The following is a 25,849-nucleotide window of genomic DNA, read 5'->3' as shown; positions in this document are numbered from 1 at the left end:
GGAGACGTGAGTTCAATCCCTGGGTCAGGAAGATCCCCTGAAGAAGAAAATGGCAACCTACACCAGTATTCTTGCCTGGAGAATTCCAGACAGAGGAGCCTGGAAGACTACAGTCCATGGGGTCACAAAGACATGACTTGGCAATTAAACCACCACCACATGTGTATGCGTAGATATGCATATGTACATACATGACTGAAGCAAGTGAGCACAGCTGAGCACTTGCGTATATAGTTTCTATGGGAAAGTGGCCTCCCCTCGTTACTTCACTTCATTTATCATCTCATACAGTGCCATGTGCATTTTCAGTTGCCTGAGGCAGGGCGGCTGTCAAACCTTTTCTTGCCTGTTCCTGACACATATTGTGGGCATCTTATGTAATTTTTTTTTTCCTCTCCATCTCATGTTATCGCCATCTTACTATGGAGTCTTGTTTCTGTAGGGTAGGTTTGGTAGTAGCTAAATTGCTCTCAATTCTCAATCCTACCCTGATGATATTTCTAAGCTCCCCAAAGCACCGTATGATGTGGTAGCTCCTGGCTTTGGAAGTGCAGTGTCTCCCAAAGACCATCATATAAACTCCAGACTCTTTAGCCTGCCTCACAAATACCTGTTAAAGGAAGATGTATTATACCAAGGAAGTTGCCTAAAAATGAAGATAAGTTTCCAGATAGGCCATATTTTAATTCATCCAACAGACCTATGGAGAATATAATATGGGCCATTGCCTGTCTAGGGGAAGTAGTGGGTGTATATAGAACAGTGAGATAGGTCAGGCCTTATGAGCTTACAGTCTGATAGGGAAGAAAGACATGTAAACAAATTCCAATATAAGCTAAATAACTCACTTTTGTGTGTGCGTGTGTGTGCATTTTCACATACACACAAGTGAATGTGTGTGTTGTGTAGGTTTTACCTAGAGAAGGAAGTGAGCACATATATTCCACTTCAGGGATTAGAAGTCACTAGGGAAGAGATGATTAAATTGAGTGTTTACAGACAAAGGCTTAATCTCCAAAATATACAAATAGCTCATATAAGTCAACCACCAGAAAAGCAAACAACCCAATCGAAAAATGGGCAGAAGACCTTAGTAAACATTTCTTCAAAGAAGACACACAGATCGCCAGTAGGCACACGAAAAGATGCTTAATATCACCAATTATTAAAGAAATGCAAATCAAAACTACAATGAGGAACCACCTTAACACCAGTCAAAATGTGTACTTAGTCCTTCAATCATGTCCCATTCTTTGCAACGCTATGGACTGTAGCCTGCTCGGTTCCTCCGTCCGTGGGATTTTTTCAGGCAAGAATACTGGAGTAGGTTGCTATTTCCTTCTCTAAAGGATCTTCCTGACCCAGGGATCGAACCGACATTTCTTGTATCTCCAGCATTGCAGATGGATTCTTTATCCTTCTGATCCATTGGGGAAGCTCACTAGTTGGAATGTCCATCATTAACAAGTCTACAAATAGCAAATTCTGGAGAGGATGTGGAGAAAAGGGAGCCCTTCTACACTGTTGGTAGGAATGGAGGTTCCTCAGAAAACTGAAAATAGAATTGCCATATGATTCAACAGTCTCACTCCTGGACATATAGAAAACTATAATTCAGAAAGGTGCCTGCACCCGTATGTTCATAGCAGCATATTCACAGTAGCCAAGACATGGAGACAAGCTGAGTGTCCATCAGGAGAAGAACGGGCAGTGAACACGTGGCGCATGCATGCAATGGAATACCGCTCGGTCATAGAAAAGAGTGAAGCAATGCCATCTGCAGCTGCATGGATGCAACTAGAGAGTATCATCATACTGAGTGAAGTAAATCAGAGAAAGTGATACTGTGCGATGTCACGTACAGGTGGAATCTAAACTATGACACAAATGATCTCATCTACAGAACAGAAGCAGACTCAGAAACATGGAGAACAGACTTGTGATTGCCAGCAGGGAGTGGCTGGGGAGAGAAGTACTGGAAATTTGGGATTGGCAGATATAGTGAAGTGAAGTCTCTCAGTCGTGTCCGACTCTTTGTGACCCCGTGGACTATAGCCCACCAGGCTCCTCCATCCATGGGATTCTCCAGGCAAGAATACTGGAGTGGGTTGCCATTGCCTTCTCCAGGGGATCTTCCTGACCCAGGGATTGAACCCAGGTCCCCTGCATTACAGGCAGATGCTTTAACCTCTGAGCCATCAGGGAAGCCCTAGCAGATATATAGGATGGATAAACAGGGTCCTACTGTATAGCACAGGCAACTGTATTCAATCTCATGTGATAAACCATAATGGAAAATAAGGTTTTAAAAAAAAGGATGTCTATATAATTGAGTCACTTTGCTGTATAGCAGAGATGAGCACAACATTGTAAATCAGCTATAAATTTCAATAAAAATTGTCTTGAGTACAACTAAGTATTTGCTCATTCTGGTGAATGGTCGACTCTAAAGGATGTTTTAGGTAGAGGAATTAGTTTGTTTAAAATCACAGTCTTGAAACTAAATTAGAGATTTGATGGAATTGAAATCACAGGGCAAGAGAAAGAGGGGAATGGTGAACAGGACAGGCTGTGTTCTCAATATAAGACAGAAGGAGAGTTCTAGGACAAAGTGTTCTCAAATGGAAGAAAGTCTATGAGAATGGTGAGTCTGCTGGTATATGCAGTTCATGGTGGAGCTCTGAACTGTATTGGGAGCAAGCAAGCTCAAAATCTATTATGCAGATAACAGCAGAAGCTGAAGACCATACTGTACAATCTTGATCAAGAAAGAATCTTGAGGAAATCATGACCAGCACTAGACACTGAAAAATTGGGAAGAATGAAGTTGGGATCAAGGTCCAGGTAAATTAGAGGATTATAGCAGGTTACCACCTGTTTTCTAGGAAATGGGTCACTGTTCATTGTCTGTGTTAAAGAAGAATATGGAATATGAGATTCTAAGGGAGAGGAAAAGTTCTGTAGAGTGCTGATAATATGCAGGTAAATAAACTTTTTGAATAAGAATTGAAGGCCAGAGTGCTTTAAAGTCTCATGATGTTTAACTTACCTCTGTGTCAGCCTTGAACTTTTGGAGCTTAAGTTCATTTACTTTTAGTAAAATTTGTTTTGCTTTTTCTAAGAAAAATAGGGATATAAATTAGACTTAAATGTCTTTTCGGAGATAAAATAGCTCTTAAAATTTTGCATTTTGATGAGATGAGTTTAAATGAACAAAATGCAATCAGATGAACAGTCCTTAAAATACACAGTGTGAAAAATCAAATCAAGAATGCTTAGAGCAAAGCATTTAAGGCTTTATTATATTGAAACCATTTGAAAAAATATTCTGAATGATGAAAAACAGAACATGTGATTGGGTTTTATAATGTAAAACTGATTTCTGTTTTCCAAGAATGTGTTACTTTCTTACTCTACTTACAGTGTTCTTAAATATATTGTCCTCAAAACAAAGTCATCATTTTAAAACGGTGTTGTAATTATGATTGTAAAAATATTTTCACTTTGTTTAAATGTGTAAAAATCTAGAAAATTAGAAGAGAGTAAAGATCACACTAATACCTACATACAAGAGATAGCCACTGTTAAATTTTGTTGCAGAAATCTCCATGTAATATATGTGTTATTTCTAGTTATGAAATAATCAAAAAACAAAGTCAAAAAATGAAGTTAAAAATAGTCAAAAAATGAAGGTCATGGCATCCAGTCCCATCACTTCATGGCAAATAGATGGGGAAACAATGGAAACAGTGACAGACTTTATTTTCTTGGGCTCCAAAATCACTGCAAATGAAATTAAAAGACGCTTGCTCCTTGGAAGAAAAGCTATGACCAACCTAGATAGCACAAATATAGCACTTGTATTTTTCATTCCCTCTATAGGGAGTATTCTAGTAACAGAAACATTTTGGAGTTCAGAATGTTCATATAACTTACCACTTGCCTCTTTGAGTAGAAGAGTTTTGAACTCTGTATTTTTCAACTAGGAATTTTATCAATATTTGAAAATAGGAAGATTAAAGACTTTGCTTAAAAATCCATGAAAATACATGAAATAGTACTCGATATCCTGGAATGTTTGAGAAAATTCAGGCTATGTCGTTAAGTGGCATTATCTCTGAGATTCCACATGATAAACTGTTTAGTGAAGATGATGGCATAAGAGTCACAGTGAAGAAGAGTGAACCTCAGTCCTCAGATCAGCAAGTATAACTTTTGAAATAAGGAGCAGCAATCCAAAGAGGCTGTTGTGGGTCTTTATGTGAGGGCTTTTCTCTAGTTTCAGCGAACGGGGGCTACCCTTCACTGCAGTCTCTGGGCTTCTTGTTTCAAGTGGCTTCTTCCCTTGCAGGGCACGAGCTTTGGGGCGCATGCGCTCAGTAGTCGCGGCGCCTCCGGCTGGAGAGCACAGACTCAGTAGTTGTGGTGCGTTTGCTTAGTTGCCCCGTGGTATGGGGGATCTACGTGGATCAGGGATCAAGCCGGGGTCTCCTGCGTGGGCAGGCGGATTCTTGACCGCTGAGCCACCAGGGAAACCCTACGAGAGAGATTTTTAAACGCTTGTGTAATGTATAGATTATTTATGCTGATTGTGCCCAAGTCAGAAATTTGTATTTTTGTAGAAAACTGGGCAGTAATTACAAATGTTGCTGCTCTTGAAGCTCCCTTCAGGGTTTGATTCCAAATTACCTCCTAAGTTGCAACTGAGGAAACGAGAAAGTTTGATAAGGACTTGTGCTGTGGCAGCTTCAGGGGAGTGAGAAGTGAAGTGAAGTGAAAGTCGGTCAGCGTGTCCGACCCCGTCGAGTATACAGTCCCTGGAATCCTCCAGGCCAGAATACTGGAGTCAATAACCTTTCCCTTCTCCAGGGGATCTTCCCAACCCAGGGATCGAACCCAGGTCTCCCGCATTGCAGGATTCTTTACCAGCTGAGCCACAAGGGGAGCCCGGAGTGGGAAGACCCATGCTGTTATCCCACAGCACCTTCTCAGCTGTGGAATCCACGCTCCTCGCTCTGTGACCTGGCTGGGTTGGGGAGGTTCCTACGGGGAACATGCGTAGCTGGCTCAGCGAGCCTGCAGCCAGACTCAGGAAAGCTTGTGCCACCCAGGAAGGACGTGAGCTCCCGTCGCTGGTCTGTGTTCACCTCCCTGCTGTGATGATCGTGCGATGGTGTGCGACCGCGGCTGGTCCGTTCAGACTGTGGGGTTCAGTGTCACGGCAGCAGCATTTCCTATTAATTTTAAATGCCTTCAGAATTCTCCACGCTGGAACCGTACTGAGCTTTTTTTTTCATCTAGTTTTTAGTTTATATTGAGTAGAGTTGATTTACAATGTGTTAGTTTCAGGTGTACAGCGGAGTGCTTCAGTTATATGTATACACATATCCATTCTTTCTCAGACTCTTTTCCCATGGGGGTTATTGCGGACTGTTGAGTCGAGTTCCCTGTAGGGCCTTGCTGCTGATCTAGTTTTGAACAGTTTCACATTGGGAAAAAGGAATGTTTCAGTGTTCCATTGTCTTGATTTCTGTAGGCGGTGTCAAGGGTTTTTTCATTGTGAGCCATAATACACGCATTATAGCGTAATTAAAGATAGTGTCCTTCTGCACAATGTTGCTGGAACATTTAAAAGTATATATTATTGTTGTTGTTGATTGGCTGCTAAGTCATAGGCTTCCCTGTCCTTCAGCATCTCCTGGAATTTGCTCAGATTCCTATCCATTGAGTCAGTGATGCCATCCAACTGTCTCATGCTCTACTGTTCTTTCTCCTGTTGCTTGCAGTCTTTCCCAGCATCAAGGTCTTTTCCACTGAGGCGGCTCTTCGCATCGTGGGGCCAGTGTGTTCGAGCTTCAACATCAGTTGATTTCCTTTAGGATTGACTGGGTTGATCTCCTTGCAGTTAGATAATGTCCAAGTTTTTCTGTAGCCAGTTAATTTGTGTAAACTTCTGTCTGGTTTCCTTTAGGGTAAGATTTGATGAATACAGTTAGTCTAAAAGCTGAGGGGGGTGTGTGTGTGTGTATGTGTACACATATTAATTTTTAAATTTTGCCTCTCAGTAAAGTCTTGCTTTAAAAAATATTTTAGTGGTTTGATTAGAAATGAATTAATTTTATTTGATGTGCTTCAAAATAATACTAGAATTGATTAAAAACATGTTTTATATTACTGTAGAGGCCATTTTAAATTCATCTTTCCATAAATATTTGTAGATATTATTGATTTTTGGAAATAATTTCACACTGTTTGCATTGGTGTCACGACATCTGAGCTGCACACCAGATTATGTTCCTTTGCTACTTGGTTCTTGATTGCTTACAACTGAAAAACTTGTTAAAAGCACAGTCCCTTGTGCGTAGAAGGAGGTGAATAATTTTGAGTTGGATATATAATAGTTGTAGCTAAGATTACCCCCTTACTACAAAGTCCTCCAGATAATTATATTCCAGCATCTTCCTGAATAATTTAATCATTCTGCTTTTGGAATTCTTTTTCCGTGAACAGCAGACTCCATTGTTAAATTCCAGTCTTGCTTCAGAACATTTCTGCCACCACCTGGCCTTGAGTAGGACTTCCTGTTTTCCCTGCGGCCTCTCCAGGCGAGGCTGTTTAGTCTCACAGGTGCTCCTTAGAGTCAGGTACTGAAGCCAAGATGGACGTTCTCCAGGGCACCAGCCAGACCAGACCCCTTCCCTCCTGTTACGACTTTTGAGCTTTATGCCATTTGGCTCTACCAGGCTCTCCTCCAGGTGGATCCTGTCATCTGCTAACCTTGTCCTCCCAACCTGTATTCCCCCTTGCAGAAGATTTCATTCTCCCCCCCTTATTCTCTGCTCCAGCTTCTGTCAGCTTTCTTGGGAATTCACTGTTTATGTGGATTATCATGGGGGAGTGGTAAAGAATCTACCTGCCAATGCTGGAGATGCGAGAGATGAATCCTAGTGTGTTCCCTGGGTTGGGGAGATCCCTTGGAGAAGGAAATGGTAACCCACCCCACTATTCTTGTCTGGGAAATCCATGGACAGAGAAGTCTGGAGGGCTGCAGTCCCTGGGATCACAAAGAGTTGGATGTGGCTGAGTACATGCACAGAGATGCACACCCTCAATCTTAGTTTCTTCATTTTCCCATCTCCAATGAACTTTTATTTCATTCTGTTCTAAACACAGATGACAGAATTAGACTACATTTTTGTCATCAGCAGGAACTTGCCTCTCTCCAAAATTACAAACACAAACATTCTTGTCATTGACAACAGCGTATATGCTCACAAGAGGGAAGTAATTTTAACTTCACTCGCTCTCTTTCTCACTCTTCCCCAGCCCTTTTCTTCCTCTACCTTTACTCACTCTGAATTGCATAGTGTTAGCCGCTCAGTCGTACCCGACTCTTTGCGACCCCATGGACTGCAGCCCTCTGTCCATGAGATTTTCCAGGCAAGGTTACTGGAGTGGGTTGCCACTTCCTTCTCCAGGGGATCTTCCCAACCCAGGAATCGAACCCAGGTCTCCGGCACTGCAGGCAGATTCTTTACCAACTGAGCTACAAGGGAAGCCCATAGTTCACCATTTATTCACTTTGCTTCAGCTGCTCTTCCACGTGCCTTTTTTTTTTTTTAAATGAACTTGCTTTGTCCAAGCAAGGTCATGACTTTAAATGTATTTGCTAATCCATTTTTTCACTTTTATGTTCTCATGAAATTTTGAGGTTTTTGTGGGGGGAGGGGTTTGTTGTTTCTTAGTATGCATTTGGATAAACAGAAGATAGCATAAGGTTATAATCGGAAGATTGCTCTGTCATTCCTGTTAATAAATATTACCCGGAATTCCTAAGCAAGTAAGAGTTACCACTTTGTGTAAGCACCAGTTTATACCTGGACCTTGGTTATTTGGCCCAACACCACCATGCCCCCCCATCCCCTCTCTACCTCTTTCCATTTGGCTGACCACTTTGCTGAATACTTTGCCGAGATTCACAGCACAGAGCACTGTCTCCTTCTCACTTATTTCTTTAGAAACATACCATCCTTCTTGCTGTCTGACACCAAGATCACTAGACCTGCTCTGGGCCCCCACCTCTTAACTTATCAAAGACGATGCTTCTTCAGCTAGTCACCTCCCCCTTGAATCATTAACCTTTCTCTTTTTCTCTATCCACAATCATTTTTTAGTAATATCCACCCTTTTAAAGATCTTACCTGAACTCCCCCCTTCATAGATCACAGCCTTGTTGTGGTGAAGTCTTCATTGTGTAACTTAATGAAGAAGGGTTTAAAAAGAGGAAACAGTGTCAGATTTTATCTTCTTGGACTCCAAAATCACTGCAGAGAGTGACTGAAGCCACAAAATTAAAAGATGCTAGCTCCTTGAAAGGAAAGCTACGACAAACCTACACAGTGTATTACAAAGCAGAGACATCACTGCGGATGAAGGTCCGTCTAGTCAAAGCTGTGGTTTTTCCATTAGTCATGTATGGGTGTGAGAGTTGGACCATAAAGAAGGGTGAACACTGAAGGATTGATGCTTTTAAATTGTGGTGCTGGAGAAGACTCTTGAGAGTTCCGTGGACAGCAAGGAGACCATACCAGTCAATCCTAAATGAAATCAACCCTGAATATTCATTGGAAGGACTGATGCTGCAACTGAATCTCCAGTTGTTTGGCCACCTGATGTGAAGAGCTGACTCACTTGAAAAGACCCTGATTCCGGGAAAGACTGAAGGCAGGAGGAGAAGGGGACGACAGAGGATAAGATGGTTGGATGGCATCACCGACTCAATGGGCATGAGTTTGAGTGAGATCCGGGAGCTGGTGCTGGACGGGGAGGCCTGCGTGCTGCAAAGAGTCAGACACGACTGAGCGACTGAACAACAGCAGCAGCAACCTGAACTCCACTGGTTTCTCTCCCTGTTGCCGCATCCTTGTCAGAGTCTCCAGTAACTTTGAATGTTGCCGAGCTCACTTAGATGTTTCTTTCGTCCTGTCTTCCTTCACCACTTACCAGCATTTGGCACTGGCATTGTTCATCATACCTCTACTTGGTGAAACATATTCTTTTTTTTCTTTTTGAAAATTTGAGTTTCCTTTTACATGTGTGGTCCTTTCTGCTTAGCTGTCTTTGGCTTGAATCTGACCAAATTCTGAATATTGAGGTTCCTCATGGTTCCACACTGAGTTCTCTTTGTCTTCTCTTTATTACATTCCAAGGCTTTAAAAACTATCTATATGCTAATAACTCCCACGTTTATACATCTGGCTTGGATCTCCCTTCAGTGCTTCTTTTTCATTTGTCCAAATTTACTTAGCTGGCAAATCCACATGGATGTGTCTCAGACGTCTCTAACTTAATATGTTTTGTACTAAACTCTTGCTTTTCCCTGTGGAAACCTGTTTCTCCACGGATCTTCTCAGTTTCAGTAAATGATATGTCATGCTACCTGATAGCTGAAATAGAAGCCTGATTGATCTTTTGTTCTGTCCCCTCCAACACTCCTATAACCAGTTATTCCACACAGTGGTTGATTTGCCATCAGAGTACATTTTCTATTGCTTTGTGCCGGCACTAACTCACTGGTATTTTGCTTTCTCTCTTGCCACCTATTAATAGAGCAGTCAGAGTCAACTAATTAGAGCATAAATTGTCTCTTCACTTCCTTGCTAAAAACCCCGTGTTTCCTTTACATTGCACTTAGCAGTTTTGATCATTATTCTTAACCTAGATAGCCATGGCCCGGTCTCTGGCTTTGGTTTCCAACTCCTGCCTTTGATCACTGCAGCCTAGTCATCTGTTTTGTTTGTGGAACAATCCAGACTTAGGTATTTTGTTTATTCTGTTCCTTTTTTGAAAATGTTCTTTCCTTCTTTCTTCCCATGACTGGGTTCTTTTAATTCAAGTTTTCGACTCATCTCCGATTTAGTCTTTAATCACTCTTTCTTGGTGGGATACCCTGTTATTCTTGACTGTAACATCATTTTTTTTTTTGAACATTTCACATTTTATAATCATGAATTTGCATGTTAGATTTTTTCTTATCTGTGTCTTCCACTAAACCCTAAGGTCTATCACCACGTACCTGCTGCTGAATACATATTAAGTGTTTAATTAATAGCTGTTAAGTGAGTTAGTAACTTAGTCTGAAAGTTTCTGCAATGAAAGAAATAGTCAAGGATTGTAGAAAACACCAAGAAAAGAAATGATCCATTTCTTCAGGTTGTTCACAGATATGTGTTAAAAGGACTGGCTAAGAGCTCTCACGTGAGGTCACTTTGCCCTCAGCAAAGACAGAATCATCTGAGGGCTGCCATATGGGTGTCATGCACTTGTAAATTGTGTACTACTTTGTATATGGTTGTACTTCAACGAAATTTTTAATTTACATAAATAATTAAGAAAATGAAGAAGAAAAAGGAGGAAATGCCAAGAATTGCTCCATTTTCTAATCAGGACTGATGATTTTTAAGAAAGAGCCTCATCTCTGAATGACTATATTTAGGGAAAATCCATTTTCATTCATTGTTCTTATTTTGTTCATATTCTTTTGCAGCTCTTTTCTGTTTCTAATGCTTTTAAAAACCTTGTCTAAATTATATTCTGCTTGATACAGATAGGAAATAGAATATCCTTTTCAGACGTTGGTTTGACCAGTGATGTTTATACCCAGGAAAATTAGTAACTCATTTTTGCAATTTGTATTCCCATGTGCATATTCACCATCCTATTTTCTGCTTGGACTGTTCACCCTGTAAACTTGAATATTAATAGAATCTCATTTGTATGTATGTTCCAGGGACTACTCTGAAAAGGGGAACATTTACCAATGCATATTACAAGCATCAGATCACTCGATCATTAAGGGAGTCGGGAGTCTTGAAATTACATATGAGCTTTCCTGACAGCTCAGTTGGTAAAGAATCTGCCTGCCATGCAGGAGACCCTGGTTCGATTCCTGGGTCGGAAAGATCCGCTGGCGATGGGATAGGCTACCCACTCCAGTATTACATAAATAGGAAGACTTTTCGTCACACTCAGTTCCACATACTGTTCTCTCAGTTTTAGTACTAGTGACCTGTCAGGCGAGTAGGAGTGACATCTGAGCAGAGAGCAGTCAACCCAAGGCCTCCCTGGTGGTGGTAGTCTTTTATTTGCCCTATAGGTCTGAAGTTGGCTCCATCATTACATGCAGTTTGATTTAACTGTTTGACACGACACTCTCACATCTTGATTCGTAGTGAAGTGTTTCTAATCTCTAGAAAATTTCTGAAATCCATATCTTATACATCTTTGTAAAAACTTTGTAATGTATGCTAACACATTGTTATGTGTCCACCAGAGACTTGAAGCTTTCTGTTTAAGACCTAATATGTACTTAGATATTACTGAAATGGACTCTGGAAATAACTCTCCTGAAAAAGATCCTGTAAGAAATGTGGCTACTCTGTTCAGAAACTTCACCATGTGGCGGTCGGCTGTCCCAGCCAAGCCTGGGAATTTACACCTTCCTAGGGTAGTCTTTGATGAGTAACAAGGGTGGGGGCCGTGGGTTCTCTAACTGCCCCTCCCTCCCACCCCTCGCCCTCTACCCCTTTCCCAACGAGGAAAGTCTTAGGGCTGTCTGCATAATTCCCCTTGGGAATGAGCCAAAGTTCCCTGCACAAGAGTCTGCCCAATGACATGCCATTTTAGGGCTTAATTCCTTTCTCTGTCCCTCTTCCTGACTCCTCCTTCATTTTTTGGCTAATACACCATTGTCTAAATATACCACATTTTCTTTATGCATGCATCTGTCCATGGGCATTTGTGTTGCTTTCATTAAGACAACTTTCCTTCTACCTAGAGGTTGAATTTGGAGAAGGCAATGGCACCGGACTCCAGTACTCTTGCCTGGAAAATCCCATGGACAGAGGAGCCTGGTAGGCTGCAGTCCATGGGGTCGCTAAGAGTCAGACACGACTGAGCGACTTCCCTTTCCCTTTTCACTTTCATGCATTGGAGAAGGAAATGGCAACCCACTCCAGTGTTCTTGCTTAGCGAATCTAAGGGACGGGGGAGCCTGGTGGGCTGCTGTCTATGGGGTCACACAGAGTCAGACACGACTGAAGTGACTTAGCAGTAGCAGTGGCAGACGTTGAATTTATTGTAATGATCCTTTACAGTCCTTTGACTTTTAATTGCTTATTATATGTTACTGCACTTCTTATTTTATCCTTAATACTATCTTGGTCAATTGACTAACCTTGAGCTACCTACATATTAATCTTTGTTTTCTATTTGTGAAGATGTTATTGGAAACCATCAATTGAAATTGTATCACCTCTGTGGAACAGCTGAAAATGGTGAGACAGGCTTAGTCTCATCATCCTCTGTGCTCCTTCACCTTTCTGTTTTGTAGTAATCCATACTAGAGAAGGTAACATATCACCGTTAGTCCTACCTTCTCAGCTAGGCTGTTCCATCTCTTCAATGGAAGGTTTTTTTTTATCTTTGAAAGTCTGTGTACAAACTGGTCATGTACATGCTGAGTCCCTCAGTCACGTCTGACTCTGTGACTGCATGGACTGTAGCCCACCAGGCTCCTCTGTCAATGGGATCTTCCAGGGAAGCACACTGGAGTGGGTTGCCGTTGCAGAAACTGGTGGTTAGTAAGGGGATCAGCCCTGGGATTTCTTTGGAAGGAATGATGCTAAAGCTGAAACTCCAGTACTCTGGCCACCTCATGCAAAGAGTTGACTCACTGGAAAAGACTCTGATGCTGGGAGGGATTGGGGGCAGGAGGCGAAGGGGACGACAGAGGATGAGATGGCTGGATGGCATCACTGACTCGATGGACGTGAGTCTGAGTGAACTCCGGGAGTTGGTGATGGACAGGGAGGCCTGGCGTGCTGTGATTCATGGGGTCGCAAAGAGTTGGACATGACTGAGCGACTGAACTGAACTGAACTGAATAAAAGTTGAGTGAAAAACAAATATATACTTCTATGGATACACCCGTTTGCCTAGAGAAAACACGTTGAGAGTGCTCTTGGCATCATTTCTAAAATACCTGAGAAATAATCCAAGAGCAGGACTGTCTTTTTTTTTCTTTCACCATTTCCAAACAGACTTGAAAACCACACATGGGAATTCTTTTTATCTCAAAGGACAGAACGTCACCTACCACTTGCCAAGGAATATCATTTACCTTCCCTAGTGAGCAGGAAGATGAGAGGCGTAAGAGGGTTCATGAAATGTACCTCAGAGCTAACTACCAAATGCCAGTTTTAAAATGTCAAATCATTTAACTTGAAATTAGTGCCACGTGAAGTAACCTGTGAAACAACTCTTTGTATTTCTGAAATTCTGAGTCATCATTAACTAGCCTTGTTCATAGGAAATTTGCACTTGAGCTAAAGCTCAAATGACTTTTAATATCTCTTTGGTAGGAAGGACAGCCATACTTACAAAACAAATTCACAGTTGTAGTAAAACTGTCTCCATGGATTGTATTAGACTCCACCGAACAAGTATTTACAATGGAAGTGAAACATTATTTGAACGTCAGTGGTTTCTAAAATTAGAAAATGGGATTGTATGCTTAACTAGAGGCAAGTTCTTGGGTCCAGATTTAAGACTGATCTTTGTGTTTGCTGTTGAGATATGATTTCCTCTCAGAGAATATAGGCAGAGACCTAAAATACACATTCATTTGCTTTGAACGTTAAAAAAAAAAATCGTTCAGCGAGTAGGGCTGTCTTCCAGGCATAAGAGGGAGGCTGATGTGTTTCAGTCTCTGTGAACTCTGTATCCTTGGTGACAAGTCTGATGGGGAGAGCCGTGGTTATCCGGTCAAGATGAGTTTTGATCTGGCTTTGTCCCTTTCAATGACTAACCATGACTTTGTATATGCCGCTTAATTTTTCTGGGGTCCATGTCTATTAAATGGGGGGGGGGGCGGAATCTTTCCTACTTTCCTTAGAGGGTTTTTGCAAATATCCAGTTAGGTAATTGTTATGAACGTCCTTTGGCATAACTAATATAGAGAACTATATGGATACAGCATATTATTTTTATCTTTGATAAAATTTGACTGCAACATGAGAAAAGTCCTGCATTGCCCTTGGTAAATACTGTTAGCATAACTAATTTTGATCTATGACATACAGATTATAAACATGAGGGGGGTTATCATAGTTGTGCTTTAATTTGTTCTTTTGGTGCTAGTTCTTTGGAGAAGATGGGATAAAATTCTGTAATGATGTATATCAGAATCACAATAGGCAAGTCTCATTAAACCAGAAAGTTCCTGATTGAACTCTAGCATCTGGGAAATTCAGCGCCTGTTAGCAGTTGAGTGTTTCGATTGGCATATGTTTGGCATTTCTCATACTGAGACAGTGAAAGCACTGAGCAATAATGAAATAGCAAGCCCTTTGGCAGGAACAAATAGGAAATGTTTTATCATTAACCCACTGAAATAAAACTCTGATAAAACCTATGAATAATGCAAATGGAGGCATGTGAGAAAAAATGTCAGGATCAAGGGAAAAGTGATGTTTTCTTAATCAGGGCCTTGTTTGTTTTGTTTTTATTTAAAACTTACTTCCACTATATTTCAATTGGCACATATTTTGCTCCTATTTGATGAAAGGTATAAGAAGCAGTGTGCTTTAAATGGCTAAGTTTCCTTCGCCTAATTACAGGATCAAGATAGTATATGTTAATACTTTGATATGGTAATTGCTATTTGCTTAGAAGTAACTTTATATTTCAGATAACTGAGAATCATCACTGCTAATAGCATGCTATAGAAGATACTTTTGGGTAAATGGATAACATAGTGATGCTTAAGTTCTGTTTAAATTTCTAATCTCTAATAAAAACCCTGAACTAATTTAACGGTTATATATTCTAAATTCTTCAGCCTTCAAGAACCATATTCATTTGCCTATTGTCTACCCATATCTGTTGTTTTCCTAATTACCAATTCTGAGGAGAAAATTTTAGACTTCTTTTCTCTATTAATTTTTCCCCTGGTAAGTTATACTTATCAAATATTTTAAAAAGTTGAAGACTTTAAAATGAGATAATCTGTGGTTAATTCAAAGTTGATGTTTTCAGTGTGATCTGAAATTTATTACATTCCCTATACATTTGAGCAGTAGATGTGATCATGTAAGTTTTTAAGAAGTTACCTGCATTAGAGTGACATAAATGTTATAACTCGAAACTTGAAATGGTTTCCTCATATATAAGAAACAGTTAATATGATTCCTAAATTAAACACTCTTACAATCCAAATGACTGTGAAAGTGGGCTTCCCTTGTGTCTCAGCTGGTAAAGAATCCTCCTGCAACGCAGGAGACCTGGGTTCGACACTGGGTTGGGAAGATCCCTTGGAGAAGGGAAAGGCTACCCACTCCAGTATTCTGGCCTGGAGAATTCCATGGACTGTAGAGTCCATTGGGTTGCAAAGAGTCAGACGCGACTGACCGACTTTCACACTCCAAGTAGCTAAAGAGAAAATGGGTAGAAACCATGACTACTCTGCAGACAGCTTACCCATAAAAGCCCCAGTCCCTTTGATTTGCCTTTTAAGGAAATGAAGCAAAACCTGATGCTAGCAGAAAGTAGAAATCAAGACTAATATTTCTTTTAGATAACGTGAACTGGCATTGGAACACTAGGAACATCCAGATTTTAAAATGAACCTGAGTTAGCATAGGAGAAAATACTTTGTGAATACATTAAAAGAAGATAAGAAAGAAGAATATTGGATCACTGTTTATCAGATGAGGAAAGCAGACAACACTGAAATGGGTGAAATTTTAATACCCACCACTTTGCTTTGTTGTCACTAAAAGTGTGTGATTTCAAACAAAGCTGTTCCATCTCACTATGTAATTAAGATAACTTCATTGTCAGTCAAATCACAAAACATCCACCCTCTCTCTGCTGCCCCTTTCAAATAACTTAGAATGACTCTAATCGTAAGCTATTAGTGTTCTTAGGTTCCTAAATGAAGCTGTCTCACATCAGTTTTGTTTGTGTGGGATTACTGTAGCCTGTTACACCCAGGGCAGTGACATTTCCTGGCATAGCTCTTTGTCCTTTGGGTTGAGTTCTTTTACACGGGTGTACTCACACGGTCGTGTATCAGTTATGAACTGCCAGTTTCACATGCACTTATGTATTTGTGAATATAACAGATTTTTTTCCCTTGGACAATTACTTAATATTTTTGCCCGTGATTCATATGAAGACCTAGAGGTCATCCCACATTTGCAGATGATGAAAATCTGGAAAGGAGACCTAATAAAGGGAAACACAATAAAAAATCAAATAATCGTGGCAAGGCAACAGTAACGGGAAACTGAAATTGGACTTACTGGAGATGAAGTTCAAGGTTTGATTTTATCTTTTAAAAACATACAGTTGCAGGCTCGAGGATGAGAGCATGGACAAATGTGAGGGTGATGGAGGCTCTCCGCTCGAGCTTGACCCCAGGCTCAGTGAGGCCAGTGGTGGGAAGTGCAGGCAGTCTTAGACTGGATTAGTTGAATTGTGACCACATGGACTGTAGCCCGCCAGGCTCCTCTGTCAGTGAAATTCTCCAGGCCAAAATACTGGGGGTGGGTAGCCATTCCTTTCTCCAGGGGATCTTCCCAACCCAGGGATTGAACCCAGGTCTTCATCATTGCAAGTGGATTCTTTACTGTCTGAGCCACTAGGGAAGCCCCCAAATTATAAATATTACACAATTCTCTCTTCCTTTGCCTAATAAACAGTACTGTTTTGATTGGGATAACTGGGGAGGGAAGAAGCTTAGAAGAGCAGGCTTTAGAAGAACTTAGAACATAGGCTGCCTGGGTTTAAAATTGGGCTGATGCAGAGGAGGTGGGTTTCCTCAGGAAATTGGGCAGAGCAGAGCAGGGCCTTGGAGGAGAAAAAAAATAAAAGGAAGGAAGGAAGGATTTGAATGGGAACTGGAAGGAAGGGGCATTCCCTGCTGGTGTGACGGCGCCGAGGCACCAAGCTGGTCCAGCAGGGCTTGAGTGATGACATAGGCTGTCCTGACCAGCAACTCCTGCAGGGGCCCACCCCATCTATCTTTTGTTCCTTGCTCCAGGGCTTTGCCTTTTAAAGGACGCAGAAAAGCAGTAGACTTTTTCTAGTAGAGGGCGATTGTGTTGTATGGCAGTTGCGGTGGGAAGGGCTTCTGAATCTCTGTCCGTGTCACACGCACTGTGCCCCAGCTACTGCACGTTCGGTCTCACCTACGTTTCTGAGAGTTGTTCTCTCTCCCGTTTATGCATGAAGAGACTGAGGCTCAGGTATGCAACTTGCTGATGCACAGTCAAGTGAGGATTCCATCTCAGGGCTGTTTCCCTTTAAGGCTCACGTTCCCCAACTAATCTTGTTATTTCTGAGAATGCACCATCTCAATGCTACATTCTCATGTTGAAATGCCGTATGTTAGACATTTACATCAAGCATAATTTTTAAATAATTTAAGAAGTGTATTTCAGTGGTTAAGACGTGGATATTGCATTAATCAAACAAAGGTTAAAAATCTCAGTTCTGCCTGTTACTAGCGTTGTGACCTTTGGGCAGGTTTCTTACCTTCTGTGGGTTTTTGTTAACCTCTCCAGCATTTACGTCACTGGGCTGCTTTGAGGATTAAGTAAGATCATGTACAGACAAGGCACCTAATGTTAGTGGTTTCTGTTATGTAATGTACCATATATATGCAAACAGTAAAGGAACAGTGATGATGTAGTAAGCAATGTTCCTAAAGGAAGTTCCTGAACTGATAGTGTTTAGCATCATTACACTCTTTTGTGAACCTATGTTATCTGTTCTCTGGATCCCCTTAGCTTCCCACAAGCTGGTGATTTGGGTCCGGTCATATGGTGTAACTTCAGTTGTCAGTTAATGTTTAACATGACCCTCACTTTTACAAACCCAGCAGGCACACCAGCCTTATGTGTTAGCAAATCCCAGGGACACAGGAATCATTAATTAAATCAATCCCTAGAAGAGACATAGGCTTTTCAGTATTCACATAATTCATCAGTTTGCCTGTTACTTGGTAGCCACATGGGGGAGGGCATGGCAACCCACTCCAGTACTCTTGCCTGGAGAATCCTCATGGACAGAGGAGCCTGGTGGGGTCCATGGGGTTACAGGGTCAGACACGACTGCTTTGACTTAGCACAGCACAGGTGGCTACCAGATGTCAACGTATCTCAGCTGATATTGGACTTAACTCTCTGGCTAAATGAAAACTAACTGGACAGTTCAGTTTCTAATGTTTATGCCTAGGGTTTCCTTTCTTCACTTTTCTGTCCCAGTGGTTGAGCATGAACAGATGCTCCACAGACGTGGGCTGTGTGTTATAGTAGCTAGCTGATGGAAATTATGCAAAGAAGGACTAGATGGACAGGCTGTCAGCGGTTCAGGAAAGCTGTGTTTCTCAAAATGGCCTTTGGGTCACCCTCAGCTGAACTGCTGAGGATGGCTTCACGGGTGGCTCAGTGGGGAAGAATCCGCCTGCCAATGCAGGAGACACAGGTACAATCCCCGGGTCAGGAAGATCCCCTGGAGGAGGAAGTGGCAACCCACTCCAGTGTTCTTGTCTTCAGAATTCCATGGACAGTGGAGCCTGGCGGGCTAGTGTCCATGGGGCGCAAGGAGTCCAGCACAGTTGAGCAGCGAAACGTCTGCAACAGCAGCTGAACTCCCTGGGCACTAAACGAAACTTCCTGGGGCTCGATCATCGTGAATTTAAATTCATCCCTTCTGAAGGGGAGACCCGAGAATTTTCATTTAAAAGTTACACTCGTGTAAGATTCTTTACCTTTGAAAGCCTGCACAGCCTTCCTGGCTCCCGCAGACTCAGTCAGCACTGACCATCTAAAGGTCTAGCCCTGGCAGAGGCCCCCCTGGGCTCCCCCACTGACTCACTGCAGCCCAGCCCCGCCAGCCCTTTGCTCCCCTCAAACAGGGAAGGTGCTCCTTCAGGCTGTGCCCTCCCCTGAGCTGCTCTTCTCCAGGCGTCTGCCTGGCTCGCACCCTCCTCTGAGCTCTTTGCTGGACTGTCACCCTCTCCAGGGGGCCACCCCGATCGCTCCATATAACAGTGATGGACTTACCTCCCAGCCCAGACACATCCTCTGCCTGCGGAGTTTATTTAGTTTGTGCCTGTCTCGCAGCACGGGGGCAAAAGTTTCTGCTCTTTATTGTTTATCAGCCAGAGCCAAGATCAGCACCCAGGAGGCACTTACTAGTTGAAAAAAACAAGTGGAGAAGCAGAGAAGAGAATCCTCTATCCTGCAGGGCGTCATCAGAGGTTTCTGAAAATCTCTTTTGATTCTAACCCTATGCTTCCCAGTTATAATTGATAACCATTATGACAGGTTTAAAGAGGTGAAAAATTTAGACACAGAGACACCGACAACTCCAGAGATTGCTTTTTAGATAGTTGGAGAGACATGTAACAGATCTCCAGACAGTTATGCTGAAAATTTCTAAAGTCTTATGCCTATTTTTAATGTTATAGATTCTATCTTCTGTGTGGAGTTTAGTATATGATTTGTTATTAAGACACTGGCTAATTGACTTCTGTCATTAATAGATTCTTATTCACTTCTTGGGGCTTCCCTGATGGCTCAGTGAGTATAGAATCTACCTGCAACGCAAGAGACACAGAGGATGCAGGTTCTGTGCTTGGCTCGGGAAGATCCCCTGGAGAAGGAAATGGCAAACCACTCCAGTGTTCTTGCCTGGAAAACCCATGGACAGAGGAGCCTGGTGGACTATAGTCCAGAGTCCCAAAGAATCAGATGTGAACTGAGTATGCATGCATGCACCTTTTTACCTATATAAAGAATACCTAGAGGTAGGTAAAATAGTCTGTTTTCATTTCCACAGTTATTAGCTATCAGGTAAGAATCTGCTATCATAACATTAGCTGGGGAGACTGGGTTTGACTTCTGTTGTTTCAGCTTTTGGCAACTTTTCCAGGATTATATCCTACTGACCTGCATTACTGAAGTTTTAGTAAACACTGATGCTATCCTAGAATTATGTAATTTCTCCACAACCCCCTCAACCCCACCCACCCCTTGGAGAATTATCTCTTTTGCTAGGTAGGAAACTATGATAGTATTTCTTCTATTTTGGTTTTAATGTACATCCTTTTGTGTGTTTCCTTTATAATCTCCCATTATTCAGTGTGAGAGCTTATTAATCACTATTAAAAATAGCAGAGCTGCAAAATTCAGTGTCAGCAACCCAGCACTTTCTTCACATAAATGTTGACAGTTTTTTTCATCTTTTATTATAGGAATGTGGGGATCTAGTACACAAGCAATTAAGCTGTGATGCAAGTAGGCTGCATTTTGGGGGGCAAGTCCAATGTTCCATGCATCTCCATGAGCCTCCTAGAGTTTGTATCTGAAACAAAGGAAATGTAACCCTGTTTGAAGGTATTCTGCGAGACAAATCCTCAAATCGATGCTGCTCGTCTCTTTAATGTTTTCACCATTAGAAAATGAAGCTGTAGGTGCAACGGAAAGTAGACAGTGGACTAGGGGAATTTAAAACCTAAATCAGTTTTAGGAAGGGAAAATGGAAGGATAATTGACATGTCAGTGACATGAATAATTATGAAATATCACTGGCTAGTTTTCCTAAATATTAATTTACCCATATGGGTGGTTTCTAGATGAAAAGAGAATGAAAGAATCCTTTTTTTTTTTTCCTGTGAGAAATGTTTCTGTACATAAAAAAATTTATAAATGTTATTATAAAAAATTACCTGTACGTCCATTCTTGTTAACAAAAAAGTTCCTTACCTGCAGAAAGATTCAATATAAATACATTTTCAGCTCTGGTCAAAGCCACACTTTTAAGTAATTGGGCACTGTGTTAATATGTCCCCAGGCTTCTATTTTACTGAAGCTCCTGTTTAGAATTATGCCGATCTATCTTCATATTTCCTTCCCAGCCCCACTGTAATTGACCTGGCAGTCCGCCACGCTACAGCCCAGACAGTAATCACTTGGAGACGATAGCCTGCCTTTCTAATTTGACTGACAGGACAAGCCCTATTTTAAAATCCTTCTCATGTGCTTTTTATCAGTAAATAACACCCATGTTACTGAGCATGTGCACTGCAGATTAATATGCTCACTCTCTGGCGGAGGAAAGTGGCTAAAAACAGCGAGGGCTTCATGTGGTTGTAAAGTTCCTTCACTCTAAGGACACTCTTGTTGGAATCCAGCATAGGGTTATTTTTTGTTGTTTTTTAACCTCTTTCTAGGACAGCCATGTCCATACTCCGTAGGTCAGCCAATCTCAAGTTAAATAGGCAACTTACCGCACACTGTGACTACCTCTTACTTTTCCTCTAGACTCAGTATCTTTAGCTGTAATAAAATGCAAAACCACAGGCTTGCTACCGGATGCATTTTTTTTTTTTTTTACTTTTCTAAAATATATTTTACTACAAGATATTTGTTTTATAATATTATGTTGGTTTCTGCAATACATCAGTATGAATCAGCCACAGGTATACATAAATACCTCATGAACCTCCCTTCCATTTCCTACCATCCCACCCTTCTAGGTGGTCACAGAGCCCTGGGCTGAGCTCCCCATGTCACACAGCAAATTCCCACTGGCTCTCTATTTTACATATGGTAGTATATATGTTTCCATGCTGCACTCTCAGTTTGTCCCACTCTTCCCCTCACACATTGCATTCACAAGTCTGTTCTCTATGTCTGCATCTCTACTGCTTCCCTGCAGGTTCTTTGGTACTATCTCTCTAGATCCCATGCTGCTGCTGCTGCTGCTAAGTCACTTCAGTCGTGTCCGACTCTGTGCGACCCCATAGACGGCAGCCCACCAGGCTCCCCCGTCCCTGGGATTCTCTAGGCAAGAACACTGGAGTGGGTTGCCATTTCCTTCTCCATACCGGATGCATTTTTATACCGTCTAGAACACCACACTTTCTGCAACTTTTTCATTAAGATGTTTGATTTTAGTTTTGTTGTATAGTGACTTTTTAAGTTGCATTTGCTCTAGGTATTTAGATATTTCTGGTTTTGATTTTTGAGATTATAATTTGCTGTTACTCAATGAACTATTTCCAAAGAGCTATATTAATCTGTAAAAATGACAATGTTTATAGCAGTGCCGAAAGAATGCTGTAGTAGCCGCTCATTAGATATTTGTAAGAGATACATTTTATGAAGAATATCTGTAAATGTAGATGTTTCCAAGAAAGTCAAGCAAGCCCTGGAGTATACCACACGGTGATACTCGATGATTTGTTTCTTCAGCGATTACATAGGTATCTCACCTATTACCTATGCATTTCCTGTAAATATTATAGCATCCCACATATATGCAAGCTGGATCTGACAAAGTGTTTTCACTTATAGGACATTTTGGGCTATAGTGAGTGAGGTATTACCGAGACTTCAGATTATACACTCTGCAGGCATTTGGGAAGCACGGAACTGGAGATAAACTGAAGTGGGTCATGCGTGCTCTGCTGCACTGTGTCCAGTCGCTCAGTCATGTCCAGCTCTCTGTGACCCCGTGGACCGTCGCCCTCGAGGCTCCTCTGTCCATGGCATTCTCAGGCAAGAATACTGGAGTGGGTTGCTGTGCTCTCCTCCAGGGCATCTTCCCGATCTAGGAGTCTCCTGTGTTGCAAATGGATTCTTTACCTGCAGGGCCATCAGAGAAGCCCGAAATGGATAATGGAGAAAATTATTTCCATTTATTGATAGGCTCCCATGTGTCAAATATTTTGCTTTTTAATAGTTTTAAAAGCTCCTGAGGTGAATCTAATGTGTGGCTAGGGTTGGAAATTGCTATAACCAAATATTTCAGTATAATTAGTTCAGGCAATTACTATTAAATCTAGACTCCTAAAACTTTTCTGGGAGATTTATGAGAATCTTTTCAAAGCAATTTTTAAATAACTGGCAAAGTAACAAACATAAATGATACAAAATAAAAAAACAACAACAACATGGGATTCTCCTTGGCCAACAACCATGTGTAAACCTTTGTGTAAATACACATACACACATATGTGTACTATATACAATTTCTAGAAAGAAGATTCAGTGCACCTTTGCAGGGTATTCTTGCCCACAGCAATAGGTATAGTTGTCATCTGAATTAAATAAATATGTATATATACATATGTACATATATGTGTGTATGTTTATGTATGTACAAATTTGTGAATGTGTGTGTGATTGCTTGGTCATGTCTGACTCTTCACAACCCTGTAGACCAATAGCCCTCCAGGCTCCTCTGTCCATGGGATTCTCCAGGCAAGAATACTGGAGTGGGTTGCCATGCCCTTCTTTAGGGGATGTTCTGGACCCAGGGATCAAACCCACGTCTCCTGCATCTCCTGCATTGGCAGATGAATTCCTTACCACTCAGCCACCTGGGAAGCCCCTGCTGCTGCTACTGCTACTGCTAAGTCACTTCAGTCGTGTCCGACTCTGTGTGACCCTATAGACGGCAGCCCACAGGCTCCCCTGTCCCTGGGATTCTCCAGGCAAGAACCCTGGAGTGGGTTGCCATTTTCTTCTCCAATGCATGAAAGTGAAAAGTGAAAGTGAAGTCGCTCAGTTGTGCCCAACTCTTAGCGACCCCACAGAACGTAGCCCATCAGGCTCCTACGTCCATGGGATTTTCCAGGCAAGAGTACTGGAGTGGGCTGCCATTGCCTTCTCTGGGAATATAGACTAGGAACTGAGTAATCGGGAGAGAACAGTTGCCTGAAACACCGAGTGAGAGCCGTTTTTCAAGGCAGATGGCACAGGCAGTGGGGAGACTGAGCCCTGAAGGGACATGCTGACCCACTGGGGTTTGAGTCCAGCTGTTTTTCTCAGGCTGTAAAAAGGCTGAGCTTTGGTAACTTGGGGAACGTGCACATGGCTGGCTCTGGGTAGCACTGGTATTACCGCAGAAACCCTGAACTTTCCTTTGCCCCATCACCTGCTGTGAGGGTTAGACCTGGGGAAGAGAGGCTGTAACTGCACAAGTAGCATCCTTAAGTACAGAGGATTCCTCGCTGATTTTTTAGCAGAATGCATGAAGAAGGTCATGGGAGAAACTAAGTCTTCAGGTCAAGTCTTGGGCCTTCAGCTCGTACCTGGCAGGAGTGTTCTCTCCCTTCCAGCTGGGAGACTGAAAAACACGGTGAAGGCACTTCCTTGCAGAGGCCATTCCCTGGCCAGGCTCCGCCTGCTCTCTGCTGGGGGCTTCCGGCAGCATAAGGAGCAGCCCTGGTGGGAACCTGTGCACCAGACAATTGAGTGGGGAGGTGGGTGACTTGAGCGCCACTTGGCCAAGGCTGGGGGCAGTGTCCATTTAGTAAACGTGTGTGCTTAGTACCATAGGTGAAATTTTTCCTTGGCTGATTTAATTACTCTCTTTTTATAACTACTCCCTGAAAAAAATAAAATCAAATAAACTTCAAGGAGTGTGCAATCTAATGAAGAAGATAAAACTTGTAATCCAGTGATTATATTGCAAGGCAAGTTATTGCCTTGCATGTTATTATATTGCAACATATTATAACATATTGTTAACATATTATATGTGTTATTATATCAGGTTATTATATTGCATGACAAGTTGTAAAAAAGAAGTGTCATGAAGGAGGCACAACATGCTTTGGAAGTTCAGAATAGGAAAAAAGGAAAGTGGTTTCTCGGTGGCCTCGTGAAAGTTTATGGAGAAGGAGTTCTGAGAGATGGTGGAGGAGGCCCCTGCAGGGAGAGGGTGCGGGAGTGGACGGACAGAAGTGGATGGAGAACTGACAGCGTCCAGGCGACCTGGAGCGTCCCCTCGGCGGGGGCAGAACATACAACTGCTGTGGTCCGTGAGTCACGTTAGAGCTTCAGAACCCAGCTTGATGAGCTTGCCTTTTATTCTTTTGTTCAATAGGCAACTCACTGTTTTGTTTTGTACACCCCAAATACTCAGTTTTAAGCCGAGTGATTTTTTGATGTGGATTCCTCTGAGAACATAGTATATAACCTCTAGCATCTTTTCTCTGAAAGTCAGATCTGGTTAAGTTGCCTCATAACTTTGTCTCAGCTCTTTTTGTCAAGATCACTGTCAATTGTTACTGCAATGTAGTAGCAGTGTTATATTCACACTTGAATTTTATTTGCTATCATCTTGGTATTACTTTGTTTGTTGATGGGTATCCACATGTCCCACTACACTTCATGTTCTTAAATGAGAGAAACACATTTTATTCATCTTTCTATACCCACAGTCTAGAAATGAAGTGAAGTGAGGTGGAAGTTGCTTAGTTGTGTCTCAACTCTTTGCAAACCCCATGGACTATAGAGTCCATGAAATCCTCCAGGCCAGAATCCTGGAGTGGGTAGCCTATCCCTGGAGTGGGTAGCCTATCCCTTCTCCAGGGGATCTTCCCAATCCAGGGATGGAACCCAGGTCTCCCGCATTGCAGGCAGATTCTTTACCAGCTGAACCTTGATGGAAGCCCAGCAAGGAAAGAGAAAGCAAACAAAAACAACTGTTCCATGCGCTGCCAAGTACTTTTGGTAAGATGTCTTATTATTCATCCTCCAGATCCCTTTTTACGAGAGAGGAAATGGGTACTCAGGGAGACAAAGCATTGATATTTTGTGGGAGATCATTAAACTAGTAAAGTGTAAAGCCAAGATTTAAACCCAGTATGTTTTGACTGAGTCTCTTTCCAACATATCACATCACCTCTTTCTAAGATTGTTAACCAATGCTTATTTGTTGAATGCATGAATGAATGAATGGACAAATGAGTTGTAAAATATATTTA

The 25,849-nt window shown here is 41.9% G+C and overlaps 1 protein-coding gene and 1 long non-coding RNA gene across 3 annotated transcripts in view; one reads left to right on the top strand and one right to left on the bottom strand.

Moving 5' to 3' along the window:
- Positions 1-25,849, top strand: part of PRKN (parkin RBR E3 ubiquitin protein ligase) — a 1,209,893-nt gene that overhangs the window by 145,984 nt on the left and 1,038,060 nt on the right. The gene's annotated exons all lie outside the window — the stretch shown is intronic.
- Positions 20,295-22,532, bottom strand: LOC138445064 (uncharacterized). The gene is made up of 2 exons (XR_011258725.1): positions 22,460-22,532; positions 20,295-20,433 (listed from the first exon to the last, which is right to left on the bottom strand). It is a non-coding gene; the product is annotated as an uncharacterized lncRNA (long non-coding RNA).

The sequence above is a fragment of the Ovis canadensis genome, chromosome 8 (assembly GCF_042477335.2).
Source record: "Ovis canadensis isolate MfBH-ARS-UI-01 breed Bighorn chromosome 8, ARS-UI_OviCan_v2, whole genome shotgun sequence".
NCBI classification, from domain to species: Eukaryota; Metazoa; Chordata; class Mammalia; order Artiodactyla; family Bovidae; genus Ovis; species Ovis canadensis.
Note: the sequence above shows the minus strand (reverse complement) of the source record. Positions and strands in the feature narration are given on the sequence as shown.